At 37.7% G+C, this 27,681-nt stretch overlaps 1 protein-coding gene across 1 annotated transcript in view; it reads right to left on the minus strand.

Moving 5' to 3' along the window:
• Positions 1-27,681, minus strand: part of GPC3 (glypican 3) — a 452,497-nt gene that overhangs the window by 170,261 nt on the left and 254,555 nt on the right.

Consider the following 27,681-nt stretch of genomic DNA (forward strand, 5'->3'; position numbering starts at 1 on the left):
CTGCACTCCAGCCTGAGTGATAGAGGGAGATCCTGTTTCTAATAAATAAATAAATAAATAAGCAAGCCAGTGTCATCACCTATGAATCATATATCATTAAATAAGCCCAGGATTAAAAGTATTTTAAAAACATAGGTGCTCAACAGTCTCCCTTTCTTCCTTCCTCCCTGTCTCCTTCTTTCCTCCCTTTCTTCCTTCCATCTTTTCTCATTCATTCATTCAAAAATATTTATTGGATATCTCTCGCTAAAGCTGACCTCTTTTACACTCATATAGCAATACTTTTTAAAAAATGGCATAATCTTTCTTACTTAGCTCCATTCTACTTGATTTTTTTGGTTTAATTATTAGTAGATTTGCTACTTTTTTCACTTTCAAGCAAAAGCCTAAATGAACCTCCATATAAAGAAATATGAATATTAACATTCTTATATATCTCCCTTGTGCCAGACACTATGCCAACTATTATCATCCCCATTTTAGAGATGAGGAAATTGAGGCTTAGGGAGTTAAGTGACTTGCATGAGGCAGAAAAACAGTGGACTCACTTGTCTGACTTAGAACCCATTTATCTGACTTCAAAGATTATGCGACATTGCCTCCCTAGCAGATAATGCTTGACCTTCCAGTGGCTTACATTCTCCATTGTAGAAAAATATAAAGAACTACCAGTCCTCAAAAACATAGCCATCCAACGTAGCCAAGGTGAATATATGGACTGTAAACTTCAGGAAAAATATTAGAAATATCTGGCAAGGAGAAGGGTTGTATGTTTGTCACTTTTGTATTTCCACGCTATTCAGACTGGATTTTGTGTGCCTAAGTTAGGTGAATTAATTGAAGTGAATTGAAAGAATCTTCTATTATCAGCCTCAGCTCAGCACTCTACTTATAAGCCATGGGCTCTGTGTGGTAATCCCAGCTTCTGGATTTCTCAAGATGGCCCTGACAGCATTTACTAAGTTATCTATTTATACAGCTTTGGAAGGCTTTTCATATAAATAAATTCTCGAATTAGAAAAAAAAATCTAGAATCAGAGTAGCATCACCTTCATTTATAAAAGATAGCATCTATAGTTTGATATTCAGATGAGCTATACTCAATAGTTTATCTTAATGGGAATAAAACAAAAGCCGAAGACACTTAAAGACATTCAATTTGGCTTTGAAATGCATGATACTGAATTTTTCAGATGTGCTTATGTAATGCTATGTGACTTGAGCTAATATTAACTTCAAACGAAGCATGTGCATTCCATGAATATGCCTTAACTAGTAGCAGTCTGGTAGGGTGCTTTAGGTCAGGGGCTGCCTAGCTGGACTGGGGAGTTAAGTTCCAATCATTTTCAAAGCATATAATGCAGATGCCAAATAAATGAGGGCAGACTGTGTATTACCACTTTCTGTCTGAAGACATATACATGTTTACTTTGTGAAAATGCAGGTAAAATTTCATGGAACAAAACCTTGATGTTTGTTCCATAAATATCTATTATTCTGTGAATAAACATTCATGTGAGAACTCATTTCAGTAGGATCAAAGTATTCTTAGCACATTCAAGAGCATAGTACACATTCTCTTGACCTACACCTGTTCCCAGTCCAGCATCAAAATCAAATCTTTCACACATCTTTCACAGTAACTTGTCTACTTGCAACCCACAGCTGTGAAATCTCCCTCCCCATTGAAAGTCAGCCCTTTGTATCAGTGAATACTAATTGGCCCACAGAAAGACTTTAAAGTTTTTAACCCCCTCCCCCCTCACCAACCCCAACCTACTGGAAAGGGGTGCAGCTGAGGCAAAAGTAGGAAGGTTGAGAACAAATGATAATGTCGCCACTCTGCAGTCTGATCTTTCTTCCCAAGCCACCCAATATAGTATTATCAAGCCAACTTTCCAAGGCTCTGTGTGGGGTAAGGCGCAAACAATGGTGTCCTGCCAATAACCCTACTCCTCCATCTGAAATGTGCCACATCTTATCAGACAGGCTGCATTTTCTTCCACAAATCTACCATGAAGCAAATTCTTCTCATATACAAAGCATTTGTCAAATATATTCCCTCCTTTGGGCCCTTCTCCCTACATCTTTCACCTCCACACTATGTGAGCTATAGGTGAATATTATGAGCTTATTTTGAGAAGTGGACACTAAAAGAAAACATAACTTACAAAGAGATGCAGCATTCACATTAAAGAAGTCCTTTCAGCTTCACACTTGGGAAACATCAGGCTATGCTGGGAGACTTGAGTCTTATTCTTCAGCAGCCCTTACTGAAGAAGCCAGCCTCCCAAGTGGCATTTTAGAAATCAGTATCCTGCCCAGGAGTTTTAGGCTCTTAAATAAGAAGTGCAATCCAATTTCCTTTCGCTGACTAATGTATCTAGTCAAGGATGCTGCTACCTTTAAATTTGGTTAGTTGGAGGGAATTTATTGGATAGGTGAGTGTCTCTACCAAAAGACTGGAATATAAAACCTTTTTGTTTTCCATAGACCATGATTCCTAAAGGTGTTTTTATTTATGTGCTAGACTTTTGACAAGGAAAGCAATAGTGCTCTGCAGGGTTACAAGTCCTGAAACATAAGAAGAAGGCAGGGCCTCTGACCATATCCAGGCCAGGAAGATTTTTTTTTTTTTTTTTTTTTTTTAAAGACAGAGTCTCACTCAGTCGCCCAGGCTGGAGTGCAGTGGTGCAATCTCGGCTCACTGCAAGCTCTGCCTCCTGGGTTCACGCCATTCTCCTGCTTCAGCCTCCCGAGTAGCTGGGACTACAGGTGCCCACTACCACGCCCAGCTAATTTTTTGTATTTTTAGTAGAGACAGTGTTTCACCGTGTTAGCTAGGATGGTCTTGATCTCCTGACCTCGTGATCCACCCACCTTGGCCTCCCAAAGTGCTGGGATTACAGGCGTGAGCCACTGCGCCCAGCCAGGAAGACATTTTAGTAACCTTAGCATCATTCTTTTCTGCCAGGATCCAGAAGCACCGTCCTTGTACCTACATAAGGAAAATACACTGCTGGGACCCAGCAAGGTATAGATCAGGGGTGTCCAATCTTTTGGCCTCCCTGGGCCACATTGGAAGAAGAAGAATTGTCTTGGGCCACACATAAAATACTAACGATAGCCGATGAGCTAGAAGAAAAATCACCAAAAAATATCATAATGTTTTAAGAAAGTTTATGAATTTATGTTGGGCCACATTCAAAGCCATCTTGGGCTGCATGCAGCCTGCAAGCTGCAGGTTGGACAAGCTTGGTCTAGATCATGCAGAGCCCAGTAGGCTGGGCATCAGGAAACCTGGCCTACCACCCCACTTCCACCTCTCACCCACAGCAGGACTTCACTGTGACCTGGTCCCATAGCTTCACTCTACCTGTAAGTCTAGCCCTATACACAGGAAGAAGATAGGATATTTGAAGTGCCATATTTTCTTCTCAGTTTCCTTGAAAAAAAAAAAAAGGTGAAAATTACTTTCTGAATGGAGTATGTTATTGTAGGGCAGGGAAAATTTTATTTTCTTGACCTATGCCTGAGGAACCTGTAATAAAAGACAGATTAAAAAGAGAAATCCATACAAATATGTTTAATATAAGTTTTACATCACACAAGATCCTTTAGAAAGGAAGACCCAAAGAAATGGGGAAAGCTGTGGATTTTTATGCTAAATTTGTTAAGGAAATGGAGAGTGGTGAAGTGTGATTGGACAAAGAGGTTATAACTGAATGGAAATAAACTGGGGGAAACTTAGCCAGGGCAGTTTCTTCAGATTTTTCTCTGTGTCCCTGAAACTTTGGAGGTAAAGATGTTTCTTTCTTCTGGGTATAGGGTGGGCACCTCCACATGACGGTCTTACGACATACTTCAGAAGAGGGTCAGTTAGGTTTTATGACCTGCTTCATGGGAGAAGGGGGGAGGGGAAGGTGAGAGTGACTTTCTTGTTTTTGAAGTTTTCTTAAATGCAAAGGTGCCATATTTTGGGGTGGTGTGTCCTGAATCCCATTATTACCAAAGATTCTGAAATCATGCAAACATTTGATCTGATACAATTCACTCCTATACTCTATAATGAACATGTCAAGAAATGCGGCTACTCTATTGGTTAAAATCTAACTGTCATTCTCAGGCCCCTATTCACTGTTGGTTCTGGGAACTCTCAAGTGACAAAAAAATTCAGATTTGATCTTTCACTCCAGAACAGAGAAAGAGAGCCTGTATCGAAAGCTTCTCAACAATACCAACACTTCACGTTTCTTACACAATACCCTATTCCAACCTAGTGCTTCACAGATAACTTCTACATCCATTCTCCATTCTCTTCACTCAGTCCTACCAACAAACCTCTGAGGTATACAGAGCAGGTATTATTTATTTATTTATTTATTTATTGAGACAGGGTCTTGCTCTGTTGCCCAGGCTGGAGTGCCATGGTGTGGTCACAGCTCAATGCAGCCTTGATCTCCCCAGGCTCAGGTAATCCTCCCACTTAAGCCTCCTGAGCAGCTGGGACTACAGGCACACAACACCACGCCTAGCTAATGTAGCTAGACACGGGATCTCAGCATGTTGCCCAGACTGGTCTTGAACTCCTGGACTCAAGTGATCTGCCCACCTTGGTCTCCCAAAGCACTGGGATTACACAGAATGGGTATTATTAGCCCCATTTTTAGATATAAGGAAACTGAAGCTCACAAAAGTTGGGGAACTTAAAAGCAAGGTCACAATGTTAGTAAATGGTAGAGCTGAGGCTTGAATGCTGGTCTGTCTGATTCTAAAACCTATGTTTTTGTTTTCGATTTTCCCATGTCATGGATTTCTGTCACAGGCATAGGCTCTGGGGCTTCCCAGTATTGGGTGTGGCCCAGGTCTGTGGTTATGTGGACACCTTACCTATAATTGGAGGACAGTAATAATGATGAAAAATTCTCTAAACATATCCCAAGAAATGGCTAAAGTTGTTCAACAGAAAACTGACATTCAATTTTAACCTAAGTTTCAGGTAGTATTTCAAGTAGCAGTAAGCCAATAGTGGGATGATTTAAATTCTTTGGTCTGCCAAGTAAGAGTGAATTAGTAACCATACGAAAGCACTGCATGTCAAATTCTATGGAAAATGAGGCTCCCAAGTAGGTCTAGCTTGCCACTTGCTGCCTGCAGGATGTCCCTTGACCCTGGCTCCAGAATTCAGATTATTGGGTTGGCTACAAAATCTTCGGTAATTCCTACATTTAAAAAAATTCTGATGTCTAACCATCTGATCTTTGGCAAAGTTGACTCCCTATTCAATAAATGGTGCTAGGATAAATGGCTAGCCATATGCAAAAGATTGAAACTGGACTCCTATCTTTTACCATATACAAAAATTAACTCAAGATGGATAGATTAAAGACTTAAATATTAGACTTCGAACTATAAAAATCCTACAAGAAAACTAAGGAAATACACTTCTTGATATCACCCTTGGCAAAGCATTTATGGCTAAATCCTCAAAAGCAATTGCAACAAAAACAAAAATTGACAAGTGGAACCTAATTAAACTAAAGAGCTTCTGCACAGCAAGAGAAACTATTAAGGGAGTAAACAGACAACCTACAGAATGGGAGACAATATTTGCAAACTATGCATCTGACAAAAGCCTAATACCCAGAAGCTATAAGGAACTTAAATAAATCAACAAGCAAAAAACAAATAGCCCCATTAAAAAGTGGGCAAAGGACATGAACAGACACTTCTTAAAAGAAGACATACAAGTGGCCAATAAAGATATGAAAAAATGCTTATCATCACTAATCATCAGAGAAATGCAAATCAAAATCACAATGACATATCACCTCACAGAATTTAGAATGGCTTTTGTTAAATAGTCTAAAAACAACAGATGCTGGTGAGGATGCAGAGAGAGGGGAACATTTACACACTGCTGGTGGGAGTGTAAATTAGTCCAGCCACTGCGGAGGGGAGTTTGGAGATTCCTCAAAGAACTAAGAGGTGAACTACCATTTGATTCAACAATACCATTACTGGGTATATAGCTAAAGGAAAACAAATCATTCTACCAAAAAGACACCTGCACCCATATGTTCATCACAGCACTATACACAATAGCAAAGACATGCTATCAACTCAGGTGCTCATCAATGGTGGACTGGATAAAGAAAATGTTGTACATATACACCATGGAATACTACTCAGCCATAAACAAGCATGAAATATTGCCCCTTGCAGCAACATGGATGCAGCTGGAGGCTATTTTCCTAAGCAAAGTAATGCCGGGACAGAAAATCAAATACTGCATGCTCTCACTTATTAGTGGGAGCTAAATGTTGAATACACTAATGAACATAAAGATGGGAATCACAGACACTGGGAACTACAAGAGGGCAGAAGGAGGAAAAGGGGCATGGGCTAAAAAACTATCTATTGTGTACTATGCTCACTACCTGGGTGATGGGACCATCCATACCCCAAACCTCAGCATCACACAATATACCCATATGACAAACCTGCACATGTACTCCCTGAATCCCAAAAAAAGTTATTTGAAACTGTGATGTTTTTATGTTTCTGAAACATATATTTAATATTTTGTAGGAGAATCCTGTCCTTATGTAACACCAGTGTAATTAAAACATCCAAAGGGAGAAAACCCAGATCAATATTCTGGGTTTAACAACGATGAGAGATTCAGTAAGATGAGGACCTAGTATGTACTGTGTTTAGTAAATTTAGATGATTGATAATGATGACATGAGTCACTTCAGTAGAGAAGTTCTGAAAATAAGAATAATAAGATGCAGAATATATGGAGAGTAAGCAAATAGATGGAAAGCATAGGCAGTTATTTTACATAAAGGTTATGTCATGTATCTTATTAAGTATAATTAATATAATTAATAGTGTGTTAATTATCCGAGATAATTTTTTAATGGGGGGGCAGAGTTTATGCTGCAGTACATTACCTCTTTTGGTTGCTGTACTCTTTTTTTAATTAAATGTTTTGAGACCCAATATACATAAAATGCATCCCTAAATTGTAGTTTGATGAGATTTGTAAATGCATACACATGTGTAAACACTACCTCATAATGTAGAAAATATTGTCATAATTTTATAGTGACTGACATTTTAATCACTACAGATGAGATCTGTCTTTTTTAGGATTAGATTGATAACAGAAAGAAAGAATAGAAATATAGAAAATAAATATGGATAGATTCGGTATTTATGTCTTTGTTTCTGCTTTTTTGCTCAGGATAATTTTTTCTTTGAGGAACTCTATGTTGGTGGTTTACCAGTACTTTTTTCTTTTAATTGCTGAATAAATATACCAAATATGTTTACACATTTGGGTAGTTTCCACATTTTTGCTTTTGTGAATAAAGCTGCACTGTTTACTCAAATCTTGCCATTTCATTTTCAAATATATGTTTTGTAAATACTCCTTCCCATTATCTGGTTTTTCACTTTTCTTAGTGATGCCTTTTGCACAGAACACTTTTTAAAATTTTTTGATGAACCTGATTTTATATATTTTTGCAGCTTTATGATTGATGCTGTTTTCCATCCAAAGAAGCCTTTCCATATGGCAATGTCACAGACATATTTTCTTCAGAACCTTTATCATTTGTACATTTATGATGAGGTATTTAACCCATTTTGTGTTAATTTTTGTATATTGTGTGATGTAAAGATTGCTGTTTTCATGGCCTAGGCGATGGGATCATTGGGACCCGAAGCCTCAGCGTCGTACAATATACCCATGTAACAAATCTGCAAGTGTACCCTCTAATCTGTAATAAAAGCTGAAACTATTTAAAAAAGAAATAAAAGAAATCTATCTTAAATAAAATTTGTACATGGCTAGATATTACTTGTTGATTTCCCTTTCACTGACATTTCTACTTCATTTCACAGTGCTTAAATCATATGACCTGTTGGATTTCTACTTTCACAAAGTTAATGACATTTTTAGGCCTAATGCTTTTCCTTTAAATATTTTTCTCTGGTATTTAAAAATAATGTGTATGCTCTGTTTATCTGTCATGAATGCTATCCATTTGTTTATCTGATTAACTTGTCAAACTTTCCAAGTTATTTAACACTCAAGAAATAATGATTATGTTTTTCCAAATATTTATCAGATTGTTTCAGTACAATTTGTTAAGATCATTTCTCATTTAGTTACTTCAATTTTTTATTTCTTTAAACTTAATTGGCCATGTTTGTGGATCTATTTCTGAACTCTATTCTGTTTATTTAAATGTTTGTGCTTATGCAAATATATCATTCTCTTAATTGAAGTGTTATTATAATGTCTCGAATTCAGCTAATAAAAGTTCATCCAACTTAGAAAAAAAAGTGCTTTTCTGAGAAATGTTGCCAAATACCATTTAAATTTAGTCTTGGATCATTGATGGATTCATCAGGACCCTAAAGAATTAAAACTAAAACTTCCTTTGGGAGTTATGCAATTTAATTATCAACTCTGATCTAGTTGTCTACTTTGGATGAGTATTACCTGTGGCATTCGCTTTGTGGTACCTTGGGGCTGAAGGTGGAGTTGGGTGGGAATTTCAGTTTTTCAGTTAAAATAAAATGATGAATTTCAGTTCATTCTCTTGAATCATCTATCATACCACTATACAATTTCATTTAATTAAATCTTAAAAGTTTAAAAACAATATATACATTGAAATTATGTGATATACAACATAAACTTTTTAATAGTAGCAACCGTGCCCATTTAACAATTCTACAGGTATAATAAAAATGCTAATATATGTTAATGTTTAGACTGTGGTTAATGTTTTGTCTTGTTAATTTCCCCAGGGCTTTTATTACTGATTTAAATCTGCCACACTACTCAACTGATTGCACTGCTTCCACAAACTGCATGGAGGTAGCTCAAATGAATACTGATTAACAGAAATGAACAAACATTTGGCTAAGCAAACCATTCTTATTATATGCTTGTAATCATTACATACATTTTCTTACAATGAGATGGGCATGGCAGGCATTTTCCTCTCACTTTTCCTACAGAAAATATGCATATGAGCATTAAATTAATTTATAACCTTGTACTTCAGGAAGAACATCATTATTAATTAACTATTGATTGATCTGATATACAGCACAGAGGATAATGAACAGACCTGGTGACAATGTAAGCATTTTTTTCTTTCCTCACCTTTCAGACATTTTGCTGTGACTCATTGTTAATTGCTTGACCATTAAGATAAAAGCTCACTAATAATCTGTAATGTATTATAAATCAAGCAATTTTAAGAAATCAAGTGCTATTATTTGAACATTTCATACAAGTTAGTTCTTGAAGTAAATTGGAATCCAAAAAAGGAACAAATGTCCTACAGATCAGCCTGCTGCTAAATTGAACTACAGCATGGTATTATCGTGAAAGGAACACACAATTTGGAGTCAGAATACCTGGGGCCCAGTGTCAGTTCATCCTCTTACCATTTCAATAACTCTAGACAAGTCATTTACTTTCCTTGAAACTCAGCCTCCTCATCTGCAAAATGAAGATAATTAAAATGCCTGCTGGACCTGGCTGTAATGTGAAGATCAAGCGAAACAATGGTTGAAAGTGTAATGTCTCCCCCAACCAGATAGAAATTTGATTCATTCTTAAGTGGGGACTACTTCCTTCTGCAGCCTGCTTTGTGTGTCATAATCCTGGTTCAGCTGGTCAGGAACATGGGTAGCTATATGTCCCTGAAAGGGAACCACATGGAATTTGCCCAAGTCTGGCAGTCACACAATTGGGTCCGGTCTGCTCTGGAATATCTGGAATATCCTCTTCTGTTCTTCTAATCTCGAATTACCAATAGGTGGTACGTGACTTTGGCTGTTTACCCTGTGTCTCATACCCACATGCTTTTGTCTGAGGGGCTGAATGCTGTAGGGATGGGAGACAGGTTTTAAATGCTCCTTATGTAGAAGAGACTTATATTTTGCTAATTTATATCTGCCACAAACGGAGTCTGAGCTGAAAGCAGAATCCTGCATGTGTGCCTAACACTTCTCATGCATTACCAATCCCTTTGCAGCACCAGGAGTTCATGACATTATTATTTAACCACGTGAAACCATTAATGTGCAGATTAAAAGAGAACTTTGTGTAGTAAATCAACTCAATACCGAATTCAAATACCACTCCCCCAAATATACTCATCTCCTTGTGTCCTTTGTCCCAGTGAAAAGGAATTACCTCCTACTCAATTGCTCAAGCCAGAAGAAACCAAATAATTTCTGGTGATTTCTCCCTCCCTCTAACTTCTCTACATCCAGACATGAAGTCTTGTTTATTGTCTCTTATAAATAACCATTCAACTTGTGAACTTTTCTCTACCTTTAGGTCTAGGATTCCATCAACTGTCTCTTAGAGCAGTGCTTCTCAAACTTTAATGTGTATACAAATCACCTGAAAATCTTATTCACAGAGTTTCATCTTCAATAGATCTGGGGTGAAGTCTGAGATGATTAGCAAGGCCCTAGCATAGTGGTTCTCAAAGCATGGTCCTAAAATAAGCAGCATCAATACCATCTGGGCACTTGTTGGAAATGCACATTTTGGGGCCAGACTTAGACCTACTGAATCAGAAATCCTGGGAGTGGAGCCCAGCTTTTAACAAGCCCTTCAGGGGGTTCTGATGCATACAAGTTGGAAAACCATTGCCACACAGACCATCCCAATGGCCTCTTAATTGGTCTCCAAAGCTCCAGTTTTGACCTCCTCCAATCCATTCCTTCCAGTTCTCTGAGACCTCTCGGGAGGTCCTAAAGGGCAAACCTATTTTCATAATAATACTAAGACTTTATTTGTCCTTTTTACTCTTATTCTCTCACAAGTATACAGGGGAAATTTCAAGAGGCAACATGATGTAAAGTGATATCACTGTTCTGAAATATGTATTTGTGCATTCTAGAATGTTCTAAGGGAGCAAGTAAAAATACATGCATTTTCAGAGTTTACCTTATACCCAGAACTGAGTGCTCTTACTGGCTATCTAGGTTATGCAAACCATAATCTTTGTAACCTTCTTATCATTTAATAAATTGTTTTTTGGAAATCTAGAAGTTTTGTATCTATGTGAAAATATATGAAGTGAATATATTTTGTAGTCTTATTTTGCAATAACACTTTAAAATATTTTTTGAAGAATATAAATTTTAAATATTTTCTATAACTTATTGGACGTATTATACAATAAGATAAAATTTATTTGCAACATGTTTTTCTGATATTTAAGAATGGATGATTGGCTTTGAAAAAGGAGATTAGAAGACTTACTTCACCAACCCACAGCAGCAATGTCTATGTCTGAAACTGATAAAAACATGTCAAAACAACTTATCACAGAGTTCTGGCTCATGGAAGAGAGGGATCTACTCTGTAGATTACAACTGTAATTAAGAAACAAATATACAACAAAAGCTGTCTTTTCCTTGACCTTATAGACATGCATAATTTATCTTGTTTTTCTGATGCAAAAGAACATTTTGGAATAGGATATTAGAGTGTAAGTTAAATTGTAGAGTCATCTTGAAATTAATTATTTGGAGTTTAAAGAAAATGAAATTAAACATTTAAAGTAAATGTTATGAGCTCTTTAAAAGTCAAAAGTGTTTGTTATGGCTTTTCCAAATAGAAACGAAAAACGCACTGAAACATACTGTAGGGTAAGTTACTGCATTATATTAGCTGTAGAAGTACACACAATAGTGGAAAAACTAATAAATCCCTGTAGAGGCCGGCATGATGGCTCACACTTGTAATCCTAGCACTTTGGGAGGCTGAGGCGGGCGGATCACTTGAGGTCAGGAGTTTGAAACCAGCTTGGCCAACATGGTGAAATCCCGTCTCTACTAAAAATACAAAAAAAAAAAAAAAATTAGCCAGGCTTGGTGGCAGGCACCTGTAATCCCAGCTACTTGGGAGGCTGAGGCAGGAGAATTGCTTGAACCCAGGAGGTGGAGGTTGCGGTGAGCCGAGATCACACCACTGCACTCCAGCCTGGGGAAAAGAGCGAGACTCCCTCTCAAAAAAAATAAAAAATAAAAAATAAACCCCTGTAGATTTGACATTGCTGAATGCCTGCTGGGTGAAAAGTCATAGAAGAAATCATGCCACTCTCCAATGATTGAGAAACAAACTCATCAAATAAAAGGTTTACTTGCAAACATAAAGCCCTCTTTAGTTAATGTCTCTTCTGCAGAATGTGTTTTTGCCTTATAAATGGACAAATCTACAGATTTGGGGTGGAATTGCTGTTTTGCTTATATTCATCCAGTATTAAGCACTAACTAATCATTAAAGAAGATCTATTATGTGAAAGCTTTGGGAAAAAAAACCATGAGTGGTGCTGAAATATTCAAAATGTTAAATAGCATTGTTAAAATTCATGGTTTTCCCTCAAACAAATGTGATGACATTTGCACTGATGCAAAAGCTATGGTGGGTAAAACTGCTTGCACCTTATCATGAGTCAGGGTAGTGACACCAAACTGCAATAGTAGTCATTGTAGTTTTCACTGCCAAGCACACACATTTTTAAAAAAGCTAGTTTCACTTAAGAATATACTTGAAGAGGCAGTAAAAGTTAATTTCATCAAATCTTCACCCTTGACTACATGTCTTTTTTGATATTATGTGTGATGAAATGGGAAGTATGCATAAAGTACTTCTGGTACATACTAAAGTATGATGGTCATCTAGAGGAAAAGCACAAGTGTGATTGACTTGTGAGATGAACTAAACACTTTTTAAATGTAACACTATTTTTACTTGAAAGAAAAACTGACAGACAAACTCTTATTCAAACTCAAGTATTTTGTAGGCATTTTCTTGGAAATGAACAAAGCAAGCCTGTTACTTCAAGGAAAACAACTGACAGTGTTCATAGCCAATGATAGAATTTGCACTTTCAGGTGAAAATTAGAATTTGGGAAAACTTGTTATCTTCTACTATGAAACTTGACAGCTTCCCAATACCTGAAGGCTTTTCTGATGAGAACAGAGGTGACACTAATGAATATGAGTTTTGACGTTATATAATGAAGTGTGTTAATATTTGGAAAATCGGCATAACTCAGTGAGCCAAAATTTTTCAAATGACCAAGGCACCATAATGGAAAAATCACACAATGACTAATAATTCACCCAAAATGTAAGATAGATTTTAACATAACAGAAAATGAAAAGTCAATTGATATGTTTGCAGCTTCCATATTGTAACTAACCTTTAAGAAACTATCACTTGCCAACTTCTTGTACAGTATCAGAGAAAATATCCCTAATTGTCAAAAAAGGGTATTAGGACACAGTTCTTCTTCCAACTGTATATATTTGTGAGACCAAATTTTCCTTAGTCAAACCAGATTGAGTGCAGAAGAAGATACGAGAATCCAGCTGTCTACCATTAAGGAAAAAATTAAAGAGATTTGCAAAAATGTAAAACAATGCTATTCTTTCCACTAAAGTATTTTATTTTGGAAAGCATATCTTGAAAAAACACATATGAGTGTCTGATTCCTTTATTATTAACTTTAAATGAATTAGTAAGTAAATACTTTTAATATTCCTAGTTTTAATGTCTAATACAGCAAATAACAATAGATATAACTCCATCGACATCTCTTTGGGGTCCTGTATAGCTTTTAAGAATGTAAAGGGTCCTGATACCATAATCTCTGCTCTACACTAACATCCAAAATAATCTGAAAATAATAATTTATAAGTACATTATAAATTAAATTATTTATAAATAAATAAAATGGCATTAATGAATAACATATTAATTCATCACCTACTATGTGCTGGACAGTGTTTTAAGTGCTCCTCCATAAAAGCAATGAGAAAATTGGCAAAAACATTCAGAACCAACTTCTTTGGAGCTCTGGAATTTAATAAAAGTATTTGCAGCAATCCGAGAAGCATTTATTCAAGAAAATGGCTGAATGTCAGTAGGAACAGTGAGCGTTGTGGCATTTTAACTTCCCTATTCTCATTCCTCCTCTCCAGTTCTGAAGTACTTTTGAAAACTAACAGCCCACATTCATGGTGAAATCTAGCATCCTGGCAGCCACTGGAGGGAGCAGAATGGGGTTTGTAATGGTTAATACTGAATGTCAACTTGATTAGATTGAAGGGTGCAAAGTATTGTTCCTGGGTGTGTCTGTGAGGGTGTTGCAAAGGAGATTAACATTTCAGTCAGTGGACTGGGAGAGGCAGACACAACCTCAATCTCTGTGGGCACCATTTAATCAGCTGTCAGTGTGACTAGAATAAAGCAGGCAGAAGAATGTGGAAGGCACTAGACTAGCTGAGTCTTCTGGCCTTCATCTTTCTCCTGTGCTGGATGCTTCCTGCCCTTGAACATCAGACTCCAAGTTCTTCAGCTTTTGGACTCTTGGACTTAACACCAGTGGTTTGCCAGGGGCACTTGGGCCTTTGGCCACAGACTGAAGGCTGCACTGTCAGCTTCCCTACTTTTGAGGTTTTGGGACTTGGACTGGCTTCCTTGCTCCTCAGCTTGCAGATGGCCTATTGTGGGACTTCATCTTGTGACTGTGTGAGTCAATACTCCTTAATAAACTCCCTTTCATATATGCATCTATCCTATTAGTTCTGTCTCTCTAGAGAACCCTGACAGGTTGGAGTTCTTTCAAAGCTACACTCAGTAAACTGTAATTATTTGACCTGTCTGATGGTTACCTAAAATACCCCATTTGCAAGGCTGTTTTTATTTGAACTGATATTGAGCTCACCTGTGCAAAAGCCTTTTCCCTGGAGACATCTGCTGAACTCAATTAGAGGTAATTATTTTACTTTGTAGCTGCCTGAAGCAAGGGGACAATAGTTAGAGCAAATAATAGGCTAACCAAAAAATTTTCAGGAAAATCCAGGTAATGAGATGTCCATAAGTGCTATAAAAGCTACATATTCCTGGGGATCTAGTGGGTTACACTCAAGCATAAGGCTGTGTGCATGCCAGATCAAGAAAGATCTGAGAAAGCCCTATTCCCTCACCTTTGACTGACCTTGAGGTTCTGTGCAAGGAAGTGAAGGCTAAGGCAGGGTCTTCAACTGCTAGGCTGAATGTTAAAGGTGTGCCCAGCATACACAAAGAGCACTTCAGCAAAGACTGAGAGACTTACTGGTTCCAGAAAGTTAAGGAAAACACTGTTCAATCATTAACTTACTACCACTAAGCTAACTGAACAAAGACTTCAACGGCTACACATGACAAAGAATACAGACTTTACAGAATTGGTTGAGAAAAGTTACAAAGAAATAAGAACTACCACCACAATAACAAACACCAACAACAATGCCTGAGGATAGGGGAGAATCTGATTTCCAGAGATACTACATTATATTCTTTAAATATCTAGTTTTTGACAAAAAAAATTACAAGAGATGTAAAGAAATAAGAAAGCATGGCCCATCCACAGGAAAAAAATCAATCAACAGACACTGTCTCTCAGGAAGCCCAGATATGGGCTTTATTAGACAAAAAACTTTAAATTAGCCATTTTAAATATGTTCAAACACTTAAAGGAAACAATGCCTAAAGAACTAAAAGACGGTAGGAGAATGATGCCTTGATAGGCAAAAAGATAGAAATTACTTTTTTTAAAGAAGAACCAAATAGAAATTCTGGAATTGAAAATTGTAATAACTAAAATTAAAAGTTCATTAAGGGGCTTAGCAGGAAATTTTAGCATGCAAAAGAAACAATAATCACATTTGAAGATAGATCAATTTAAATTTTCCTATCTGAGGAAGACAAAGAAAAAAGAATTAAGGAAAATGAGTAGCACCTCAGAATCCTGTGGAACACCAGTAAGTGTACCAACATACATATAATGGAAGTTTCAGAGAGAGAAGAGAGAAAGAAAAAGGCAGAAAGAGTACTTGAAGAAATAATGGCTAAAAGCTTCCCAAATTTGATGCAAAACATTAATCCACACATCCAAGAAACTCAGTGAATTCCAAGTAGACACATAATAATCAAAATGTCAAAAGACAAAGATAATCTTGAAAGCAGCAAGAGAGAAGTAATTCATTGCATTCAAAGGGCCCTCAATAAGATTAACAGTTGCTTTTTTTTTTCTTGTTTTTTAATTTTTTGAGACAATATCTTGCTCTGTCGCCCAGGCTGGAGGGCAGTGGCATGATCTCAACTCATTGCAACCTCTTCCTCCAGGGTTCAAGCGATTCTTATGCCTCAGCCTCACGAGTAGCTGGAATTACAAGGCACATGCCACCAAGATCGGCTAATTTTTGTATTTTTGGTAGAGACGGGGTTTCACCATGTTGGCCAGGCTGGTCTCAAACTCGTGGCATCAAGTGATCTGCCCACCTCAGCCTCCCAAAATGCTGAGATTATAGGTATGAGCCACCGCACCTGGCTATAGTTGCTTTCTCTTCAGAAAGTATAAACACAAGAAGGCAATGGGATTAAGGGAGGAGACCACCCCTCATATTGTCTTATGCCCAATTTCTGCCTCCAAAGAAAGAAGAAGTAAAAGCTAAAAGGCAGAAATGAAATCCACAAGCAGACAGCCCGGTACCACACCCTGGGCCTGGTAGTTAAAGATCGACCTCTGACCTAATTGGTTATGTTATCTATAGATTACAGACATTATATAGAAAAGCACTGTGAAAATCCCTGTCCTGTTCTGTTCCGTTCTAATTACCAGTGCATGAAGCCCCCAGTCACGCACCCCCTGCTTGCTCAATCAATCACAACCCTCTCACGAGGACCCCCTTAGAGTTGTGAGCCCTTAAAAGGGACTGGAATTGCTCACTCGGGAAGCTTGGTTGTTGGAGACGTGAGTCTTGCCAAAGCTCCTGGCTGAATAAAGCCCTTCCTTCTTTAACTCGGTGTCTGAGGGGTTTTGTCTGTGGCTTGTCCTGCTACAGGATGATATATTCAAAGCACTGAAAGGAAAAAAACATCACCCAAGAACTCTATGATCATCAGAAGTATACATGAAAAATGAAAGTGAAATTAAGGCATTCCCAGATAAAGAAAAATTGAGAGAGCTTATCACTAGCAAATATATACCACAAGGAACACTAGAAGGAGTCCTTCATTATGCATCCTGTAACGTAATTCACACAAAGAAATAAGGCTGAGGTGGAAGGATTGCTTGATACCAGGAGGTGGAAGCTGCAGTGAGCCATGATTGTGCCACTGCCCTCCAGCCTGGGCAACAGAGTGAGACCCTGTCTCTAGAAAAAAAGAGAAAGAAAGAAGAAACATCCACAAAGTTTACTATATAGGTTAATATGGAAAACAGTATAAATATATTTTTGGTTATAACTCTTTTTTCCACCTATCTGATTTAAAACACAACTGCATAAGCAATAATTATAAATCTGTGTTGATCGGAATACAATGTTTGAAAATGTAATTTGTATGACAGTAACAGCACAAGAAGGGGGAAGGGAATTGAGCTTTACAGAAAAAAAGGGATTTACATGCTATTAAAATCAAGTTGGTATTAATCCAAATTAGATTGTTATAAAATGTTAGTTGCAATTTCCAGGGCAACCCCTAAGAAAATAACTTTAAAAATATGGTTAAAAATGATAGGAGAATAAAACCATTACCCTAGAAAATAACTATTTAACACAAAAGAAGGCAATACTGGACAAACTGAGAAACAAGACATAAGGCATTTAGAAATCAAGTAGAAAATGACAGATATAAATCTTACCTTATTTCATTACTTATTCATTATTACTCGTTTTATTACATTAAATACAAATGGATTGAACACTACAATCAGAAGGCAGGGATGGGCAAAATAGATTTAAACCAACATGATGCAAGTCTATGCTGTCTACAAGAGACACACTTTAGATTCAAAGACACAAATACGTTGAAAGTAAAGGATAGAAAAAGATATACCAACTAGAATCAATAGACATCAAGAGTGGCTGTACTAATGTTGGGGAAAATACCAGACTTTGAGACAAAACTTGTTACTAGGGAAAAAGAAAGACATTTTATAAAGATAAATGTGTCAATCTATCAGGAAGATAGAATAATTATCAACATATATGTACATGAGCCCAAAATATATGAAGTAAAACTACCAGAATTGAAGGGAGAAATAGATCATTAAAAAACAATATTTGGAGTCTCCAATTCCCCACTTTCAATAATGGATAGTTCAAACAACTAGGCAGAATATAAAGGAAATGGAAGATTTTAACAACACTATAAGCCAACTAGATCAAACAGACATCTATAGAACACTCCATACAACAGTGGTAAAACACAATTCTCTACTACACGTGGAACGTTCTTCAGTACAGGGTACGTGTTGGGCCACAAAACGAGTCTCAAATTTAAAAAGTTTGAAATCATACATTTTCTGACCACAATGGAATAAAATTAGAAAACAATAACAGAAGAAAATTTGGGAAATTCACGAATATGTGGAAATTAAACATACATACTCCTAAATAACCAATGGGCCAAAGATGAAATGATAAGGGAAATTAGAAAACCCTATGAGGTAAATGAAAATGAAAACACAACTTAACAAAAATTATCATATGTAGAGAAGGCAGTGCTTAGAAATTTATGGCTGTATTTTTTCATGTGTTTTTTGGCTGCATAAATGTCTTCTTTTGAGAAGTGTCTGTTCATGTCCTTCGCCCACTAGATGACGAGTTAGTGGGTGCAGTGCACCAGCATGGCACAGGTATACATACGTAACTAACCTGCACAATGTGCACATGTACCCTAAAACTTAAAGTATAATAAAAAAAATAAAAAATAAAAAAAAGAAATTTATGGCTGTAAATGCCTATATTAAAGAGAAGGACTTTAAACAAAATAAATAAATGGGACCTAATTAAACTAAAAAGCTTCTGTATAGCAAAATAAGTAATCAGCAGAATAAATAGACAACCCACAGAGTGGGAGAAAATATTTGCAAACTCTGCATTCAACAAAGAACTAACATCCAGAATCTACAAGGAACTCGAATCAGAAAGAAAAAACAAATAGTCCCAGCAAAAGGTGGGCAAAGGACATGAATAGACAATTCTCAAAAGAAGACAGACAAATGGCCAACAAACATATGAAAAAATGCTCAACATTATATCAGAGAAATGCAAATTCAAACCACAATGAGATACCACCTTACTCCTGCAAGAATGGCCATAATTTAAAAATAAAAAAATAATAGATGTTGGTGTAGATGTGGTGAAAAGGGAACACTTCTACACTGCTGGTGGGAATGTAAACTAGTACAGCCACTATGGAAAACAGTATGGAGATTCCTTACAGAACTATCATTTGATCCAGCAATCCCACTACTGGGTATCTATCCAATATATGAAAAAGACACTTGTACACACGTTTATAGCAGCATAATTTGCAATTGCAAAAATATGGAACCAACCTAAATGCCTGATATGGTTTCGCTGTGTCCCCACTGAAATCTTATCTTGAGTTCCCACATGTTGTGGGAGGGCCCTGGTGGGAGGTAATTGAATCATGGGGGCAAGTCTTTCCCATGCTGTTCTCCTGATAGTGAATAAGTCTCATGAGATCCGATGGTTTTATAAAGAGGAGTTCCTCTGTACAAGCTGTCTCTTTTTGCCTGCCGCCATCCATGTAAGATGTGACTTGCTCCTCCTTTCCTTCTGCTATGATTGTGAGGCTTCTCCAGCCACATGGAACTGCAAGTCCATTAAACCTCTTTCTTTTGTAAATTGCCCAGTCTTCGGTATGTCTTTATCAGCAGCATGAAAACAAACTAATACAATGCTTATCAACTAACAAGTGGATAAAGAAAATATGATATATATACACCATGGAATACTATTCAGCCATATAAAGAAACAAAATAATGACATTTGTAGCAAGCTGGATGGAAATAAAGACCATTATTCTAAGTGAAGTAACTCAGGAATGGAAAACCAAATAGCATATGTTCTCACTTATAAGTGGGAGCTAAGCTATGAGGACGCAAAGGCATAAGAATGATATAATGGACTTTGGGGACTCAGGGGGAAGGGTGAGGGGGGTAAGGAATAAAATACTACACATTGGGTACAGTGTACACTGCTCAGGTGATGGATGCACCAAAATCTCACAAATCACCATTAAAGAACTTCTCCATGTAACCAAAAACCACCTGTTCCCCAAAAACTATTGAAATAAAAATTTTAAAAAAATAATGAGAAGGGAGATCCCAAATCAGTAACTTAAGCTTCTACCTTAAGAAACTAGAAAAAAAATAGCAAAGTAAACACGCAAACCAAGCAGACAGAAATATAGACTAAAATGGAAATAACTGAAATAGAGAATAGAAAAACATTAGAGAAAATGAATAAAACTAAAAGCTGGTTCTTTGAAAAGATCAACAAAACTGATAAACCTTTAGCTAGATTGATAAAGAAAAAAGAGAAAAGACCCAAATCACTAAAATCAGGAATGAGAGCGAGGACACTACTAGTAACTTCACAGAAATAAAAAAAAAATGATCATAAGAGAATACTATGAACAACTTTATGCCAAAAAGTAGATAACTTTGATGAAATGGACAAATTCCTAGAAAAACTCAAGAAGAAATAGAAAATGAATAGATTCATAAATAAAGAGGCTGAATTATTAATTTAAAAAGCCCAGGTCCAGAGGCTTCACTGGTGAGTTTTAGCAAACATTCAAAGAATTAACACCAATCCTTCATAAACTCTTCCCAAAAATAGAAAAGGTAGAACACTTCCCAACCCATTCTCTGAGGCCAGTATTACCCTGATACCAAAATTAGACAAAGACATCCTAAGAAAAGAAAACTACAGACCAACATCATTTATGAAGATAGGCTTAAAAATCCCCAACAGAATCCTAGCAAGGCTATTCCAGTAACATACCCCTGAATTTGGACCCCTACTTCACACCATATACCAAAATTAAATAACAATTAAGTGCTAAATCTGTAAAACTCTTAAATAAAAATTTTGTACATTTTTGTAATCCTGGATTTGACAATGTCCTCTTAGATATGACAATGAAAGCACAAATAACCAAAGCAAAAAAATAGATGAAATGGACTTCATAAAAATTAAAGCACTTTGGGGCTTCAAAGGAAACTATTAAGAAAATGAAAAGACAACCTACAGAATGAGAGATAATGTTCTCAAATCATATATCTAATAAGGATCTAGTACTCTAAATACAAAAGGAACTCTTACACCTCAACAATAAAATCATAATATTATTATGCATACAGATACAGTCTGATGAGCCCCTTTATAGTCTGTAACTTATCTGATATTGACTAATACGTACCTGTATTTCATTTTTCAAAGTTTGTTACTATTCACCTGTCTGTTCCTATTTATCATATACAATTAAGACTTGAGTCTGATTTAAGATGTTTTTTTCTGGGAATGCATGGGAATGGCATATAAAACCAGGATTGACTATCATGGAACATTACATACCACCCTATCACAGAACCCCAAATCACATAAAACAATGTCACTGCCTTTCCAATTTACAAGGTTCAGAGTACAAGATACCACCACATAGCACGGTATGTTAGAAGAGGCCAAATTTTGATCTTATTTTCTCACTGTCATTCAATTATTAAAGGCTAAAGGAGTATTACAGGCTATAAAGGAAAATATTAAAGTGCAACATATGTCGTTTTCATAATTCATTTGTCATCCAAATAGTATAAAACACTATATTTAACCGGGCATCATTCCTAAAATTGTACAGGAAGCTTTGTACCTGGTAGGCAGCAGTGCCGTTGCAAAATTGCTCTGATTGTAACTTCAGCCAATCCGATTAGCCACAGTCCATCTAAATGAAGATATCATCTCTGACCAATACCTTGGGTCTCTGTTGATTGCCTTGCACTGTAAGCAGACCTCTGCTGATTGGTTTTAGCAAAAGTTGTAATCAGAATGGCTGAGAAACACTTCTGAGATGAATTTTGAAAAGGATATGATTGAAAGGAGAGGAAAAAAAATCAGGTGAATTGAGAAGAGTCTGACCCCTGAACAAAAACAGCACAAAGAGACTCATCTTGCACATTTCCCTCTGTGACAGCAGCATTACACATTGCTATCGTCCCGGGCCTTCCTGTCTACAGATGTTATTTTCACTTTCCTCCGATCGCTTCTTTTGATCAGTTCCTAAAATGTCAGTCATGGTTTCTTCCACTTAGAATTGACTTCTCTCTTTGCCCATTCTATCAATGAGGTGACACTATTTTGGCAGCTTGTGATTTCCCCCCTAGTATTTGCACAACTTCAGCTGCCCAATAAAACTTTGTGCATCATCTAAAACTGGCTTTCCCCTGTTGCCTTCCATATGTCTAGACTCACAGACACATGGACATCGGAGCTGGCAGAGACTGTGTGACTAGTTAGGGCAATTCTCCCTTCTACAGGTAGGGAACTGAGGCCCAGAAAAGGGCAGGGACTTGCACATGGCCTGCTTCTGGAATTCTTCCTCAGTTGAATTTCACTTTCAGCAAACAGAGTTCAGAGGCTTCCCCAAACTAAATGTATTTTAAACACAAACACAAATGGTAGAATGTTTCTGTTTTGTATTATCTGTGCTCCTCGCCTGATATGGTTTGGATGTTTGTCCCCTCCAAATCTCATGTTGAAATGTGATCTCCCATGTTGAAAGTGAAGCCAGATAGGAGGTGTTTGGGTCATGAGGGCAGATCTTTCATATATGTCTTGGTGCCCTCCTCGAGGTAATGAGTGAGTTCTTGTTCTGAGTTCATGCAAGATCTGGTTGTTTAAAAGAATGTGTCACCTTCTCCCTCTCTCCCTTGCTCCCTCTCTTGCTATGTGAAATCTCCTGCTCTCTCTTTGCCTTCTGCCATGAGTGGAAGCTTCCTGAGGCCCTCATCAGAAGCAGATGCAGGTGCCATGCTTCTTGTACAGTCTGCAGAACCGTGAGCCAATTAAACCTCTTTTCTTTATAAATTACTCAGACTCAGGTATTCCCTTATAGCAATGCAAATGGCCTAACAGATTTCCTTACCATTAGTGTGAATAATCAAGAGATAGCTGTTTTATTGCTGTGCAGAAGGAACTGAGGGCATCCCAGACTACTTTCGTGAAATACATATAGTAGATATTCTCATAACTAACACTTAGGTTGGGCAAAGTCCTTTATTCTTTACAAAGCACTTGTCCACATTACGTTATCACATGGAGCTTTGTAACCAGCCCTGTGAGGTAAGATATCATGCCTATTTTTATCAGCTTAGGTTCCAAGAGGTTAAGTGATTGCCCAAGGCCACACAACTAGTAATGGACAAAACAGGGCCCTGAAACCAGGATCTACAACTTCAAAGCCTAATGCGTTTGCTCGTAGTCTTTACTTGAGGAAACCCTTTGGGAATAACTGAGGATCAAAGATTCAACTAGCTGAAGGTAATTACTTAGAAGCTATGGTCTTCAGGAAGATGGAAATAATAATTAACAGAAAGAGAAACAGACCTGACCAAGTGTTTTCTCTATTCCTACCTTAAGAATGAATCGTCTCAAGTGATACCTACATTATAAGAATCTCCAGTTGGACATGGGGGCTAAGGAGTAGGGTCTATTTTTCTTTATGCTGAAGAATAATGAAGACTTTGCTTGAAATGTATCTTAGGAGCCCCAATTTGAAATTTTAAAGCCACTAATCATTCTTTCTGGAACACCGAATTTGGGATGTGAATAACAAAGTCTACAGTGTTAGCCTGCTACTGAGATTGCATGCCATTGGTAAGGTCCCTTCTCTTCTCTGGGTCTCAGTTCCCCCAATTATAGAATGAAAGGGATTGAATTAAATATCACTCTCAACTCTGGAATCTTATAATTCTATTGATCTAAGAGCAGGGCTAGTGAAAGGAATGGGAAGTAATTTCCCTTTGAAAATAGAGGATGCCTCCTTTTCCTATCACCCTGCCATTTTGTTCCTGAAGAATTTGCAGTAGCCATAATAAAGGTAATACTTGGACAAGAGCTTTGCTCTTTGTGCCACAATCTTTTAACAGTCTTCATAATTGAGCATAGCAATAAGATAAACGAAAAATAAAGAAATAGCTGTTTGGAGGTCATGCATGGGGCTCCTGATAGGTATTATCAGGTCAGAAAGGCTGCAGTCTGTTAGGACAACACATTACCTCAGGCAGTTGGGGTCCAGAACAGATTTGAGGGTCAGTAAAGCAACAGAGAGTCTTCCATTGATTTCAGATGCCCTTTTATGATGCCCAGAATATTGTTAATAGAAATAATCTCAGTTCTGCTACTGATTCAATGTGGACAAATCACATAACACAAGAGAATTCTCAAAGCAAGTTGATTCTAAGAAGGAAAGGTGCTTTTGGCAAAAATTCTGGCCAGGCACAGTGGCTCATGCCTATAATCCCAGCACTTTGGGGAGGCCAAGATAGGAGGATCGCTTGAGCCCACGAGTTCGAGACCTGTCTGGGCAACACAGGGAGACCCTGTCTCTATTATTATAAAAAAAGAAAAAAATCCTGTTGTAACATCAGATTCTTCCCATGTGGGTATTGCCTGAACAATATCAGTGATTCCTATTACAAAATATTAGTAGACACAATTATGCTGTTTCCACAGTTTGCATGGCAGCTGCACAATTCCATTTGGACTAGGGACACCTGAAACACATTGTTCCACCTGAAGAAAATCAAATTACTTCATCTTGGAGTTGACTTACAGGGAGAGAAGAGCCTCAAAGACATAGGTCTAGAGGAGGGCAAGTGTGATAAAGAAATGAGTTATTGTGAATGTGACCAAACGAGGGAGGAAAAGCAACACTTGGCTACACATAACTTGTGTTAATAATTCTTCCAGCTCTTCCAAGGAATCGGCCCCCAGCCTATTATCAAGAGGAAGAGAGACAAAATGAGATTCTCACCCTTTACAACTAGGGCGCAGGTACTACTCTTGGTAACACTGCCATGGAGAACAGGCAGCTCAGACACTAGAAGTCCAATAGAGTCACTGGGAAAAGACAAGATGATGATTAGCTTCTTTTGTGCTGGCTTTCCTTTAGCAACTTTTGATGAACTGACAAATCAGCAGGCCTCTTGCTAGCAGCATAAAATCACATATATCTAGATTCAAAGAAGGGGAGTGAGACTAGACACATGAACGCTCTATCTCCTAGGTTTTATTAAAAACTCATTGCTTGGTGCTAAGAAATATCGCAAAAGATTGCTTTTCTAATAAAGGCAATCTCTTCATTCTCTGTTTGCTTATCTAGGTTTCTGTAATACAAAACAGTATCTGCCTCACGTCCTGCCATCCTGCCAGAGCTAATAACATACATGAATCAGAAATGGATTGTTTTGATCCAAACATTGGCAGCTGGGTAACAAAAAAACCTAGCATTCAGGTTACAACTCCTCTGCAAAAGGATGCTGGGTAGGGCTCCCTTAGGACATTGTCTCAAATATCAACTGTAAGACAGGGAATCCAGATTAATGAGTCATCATAAACACTGAAAAAGCAAATAATGATAATAAAGACACAGGAAGTAGCAATGACTACATGAAGTTAGCATTCAGTTGTCTCGATCACTCTAAAAATACTGCTTGTACAAATGTCTAAAGAGCAAACCAGCCTGTTAGGAATTCCCTGGAGTCTTTTTGCTGTCCCCTAATTATTCACTTCCGTAATCACTCATCTGCCAACTCTCTCAACCTCTTCTTATGGAGTCCCTCTCAGCAGGCAGTCACTCTCTTATTACTCCACCTTCCTACTCTTGATCCCATGTGCTCAAATATTCCTTCTCCCCTTCTTCCCACCTGCTTCCAGGTTCACAAATCTTTCTGTTGGCTCTCATTTCTCCAAAAAACAAAACAAAACAAACAAAAACAAACAAACCGAGTGGCCACACTGGCCACTGTAAAAGCTGGAGCACCCATGTGCTCTTCCTATCAGGAAACTCCCTCCGCACCTGGATTTCCTACTTTCTGATTTGCTCCTCTCTGCATATTGACTTCATGACTGACACCTGTATGTTCCTTGTATTTGCTCCTAGGTTACAGACTCAGCAACATGGGCCAGGAAGCAAGATGCTTGACTTGAGTTTCTGTTTCCAGGTCTCCTGCTTCTTCTCAAAGGGAAAGGCAATAAGGGAAAGGCAATATTTTACTCCTCTAAGCCTCAGTTTCCTCATCTGTAAAATGAGGGAAATAAGAAGTTCCACTTTATGTGTTTGTGGTGAGGGTTAAATGAATGAATATATATGAAGTGTCTAGCACAAAGTTTGGTACATGAAAGGCACTTAATAAGCTGCAGTTCCCTTTTCCCCCATCTTTATGACATGCCAACCTTCTCACACCATCTTTTAAAATTTTAAAAAGTGATATGTGGGCTGTGTGCGGTGGCTCACGCCTGTAATCCTAGCACTTCGGGAGGCTGAGGTGGGTGGATCACTTGAGGTCAGGAGTTCGAAACCAGCCTGGCAAACATGGTGAAACCCCGTCTCTACTAAAAATATATAAAAAAATTAGCCGGGCATGGTGGCAGGTGCCTGTAATCCCAGCTACTCATGAGGCTGAGGCAGGAGAATCACTTGAACCCGGGAAGTAGAGGTTGCAGTGAGCCGAGATTGCGCCATTGCACTCCAGCCTAGGCAACAAGAACGAAACACTGTCTCAAAAAAAAAAAAAAAAGTGATATGTGGCAACTTTTAACATACTTCATATTCTTCCTTTTGACTCCTTTGCCATGGTTATTTCCAGATCCCTGTTCTCCTCTACATGCATCTCCCCATCTGGTTATCTGTTTCTTCACTGGTAAAAGAATGAGATTGGACTAAATAATCTCTAAGGAACTTGCAAGTAGCACCACTGTGGCCACAGCCTGGGTTCCAATGTTTCTTAGGCAATCAAATGTTATAACTACTTCCTCATAAATAAGTTAGATAATGATAGCATATCATAAAGGAAATTATACAAAATTCTGAAAGGCATTTTTTTGTTCTGAATTTGTCTCTGATCAGGGGAAACAGCATGAGAAATAGTTAAAGGAAAGGCATTTGTCATTTCAATGAAAATCTCTGGAAAGCAAATACTTATTACTACAATCTAGATGAAGCCTTGGCCTTTTGATTAAAAACGTGAAGCTGACATATGGTGCCTCCCCATGCCCAAGGAAACAAGCCTTCTAGGTTCCATTTATTTGCTTCTGAAAGTTTTATTGAGTTTCCACTTTGAGTCCTGCAACCTATCTTAAAGGCAAGGGAAAGGTGCAAGGCTGGCTTCAGTTCTCCCCACATGCAAACAGCTACACACCCATGCCAGTGGCCTACGTGTCAATGAAGACCCTTTTGGCTTCACTTCTCAGATCAGCTAAAGATTGGCCTCTGGAGACAAAACACCCTGTAGCAGGTTTTCCCTTAAAAGGACATTGCAATCTGCTCTTACCAGTGCATTTTTCTTGAAGAAGAATGAGAAGGAGAAGGAGAAAGGAGGAGGAGGGAAGGAAAGAAGGAGTGAAGGAAAGAAGGAGAAGATGAAGGAGGAGAATTTAGATAGGAAACACAGTTACCTTCTAGGATATGTAATTCTCAAATATGAACCAGAAGTCATCATATGAATCTCTGCTGTCACAAAGTGTTGATTTAGAACACC

This window comes from Pan troglodytes, chromosome X (assembly GCF_028858775.2).
Source record: "Pan troglodytes isolate AG18354 chromosome X, NHGRI_mPanTro3-v2.0_pri, whole genome shotgun sequence".
Taxonomy (NCBI): domain Eukaryota; kingdom Metazoa; phylum Chordata; class Mammalia; order Primates; family Hominidae; genus Pan; species Pan troglodytes.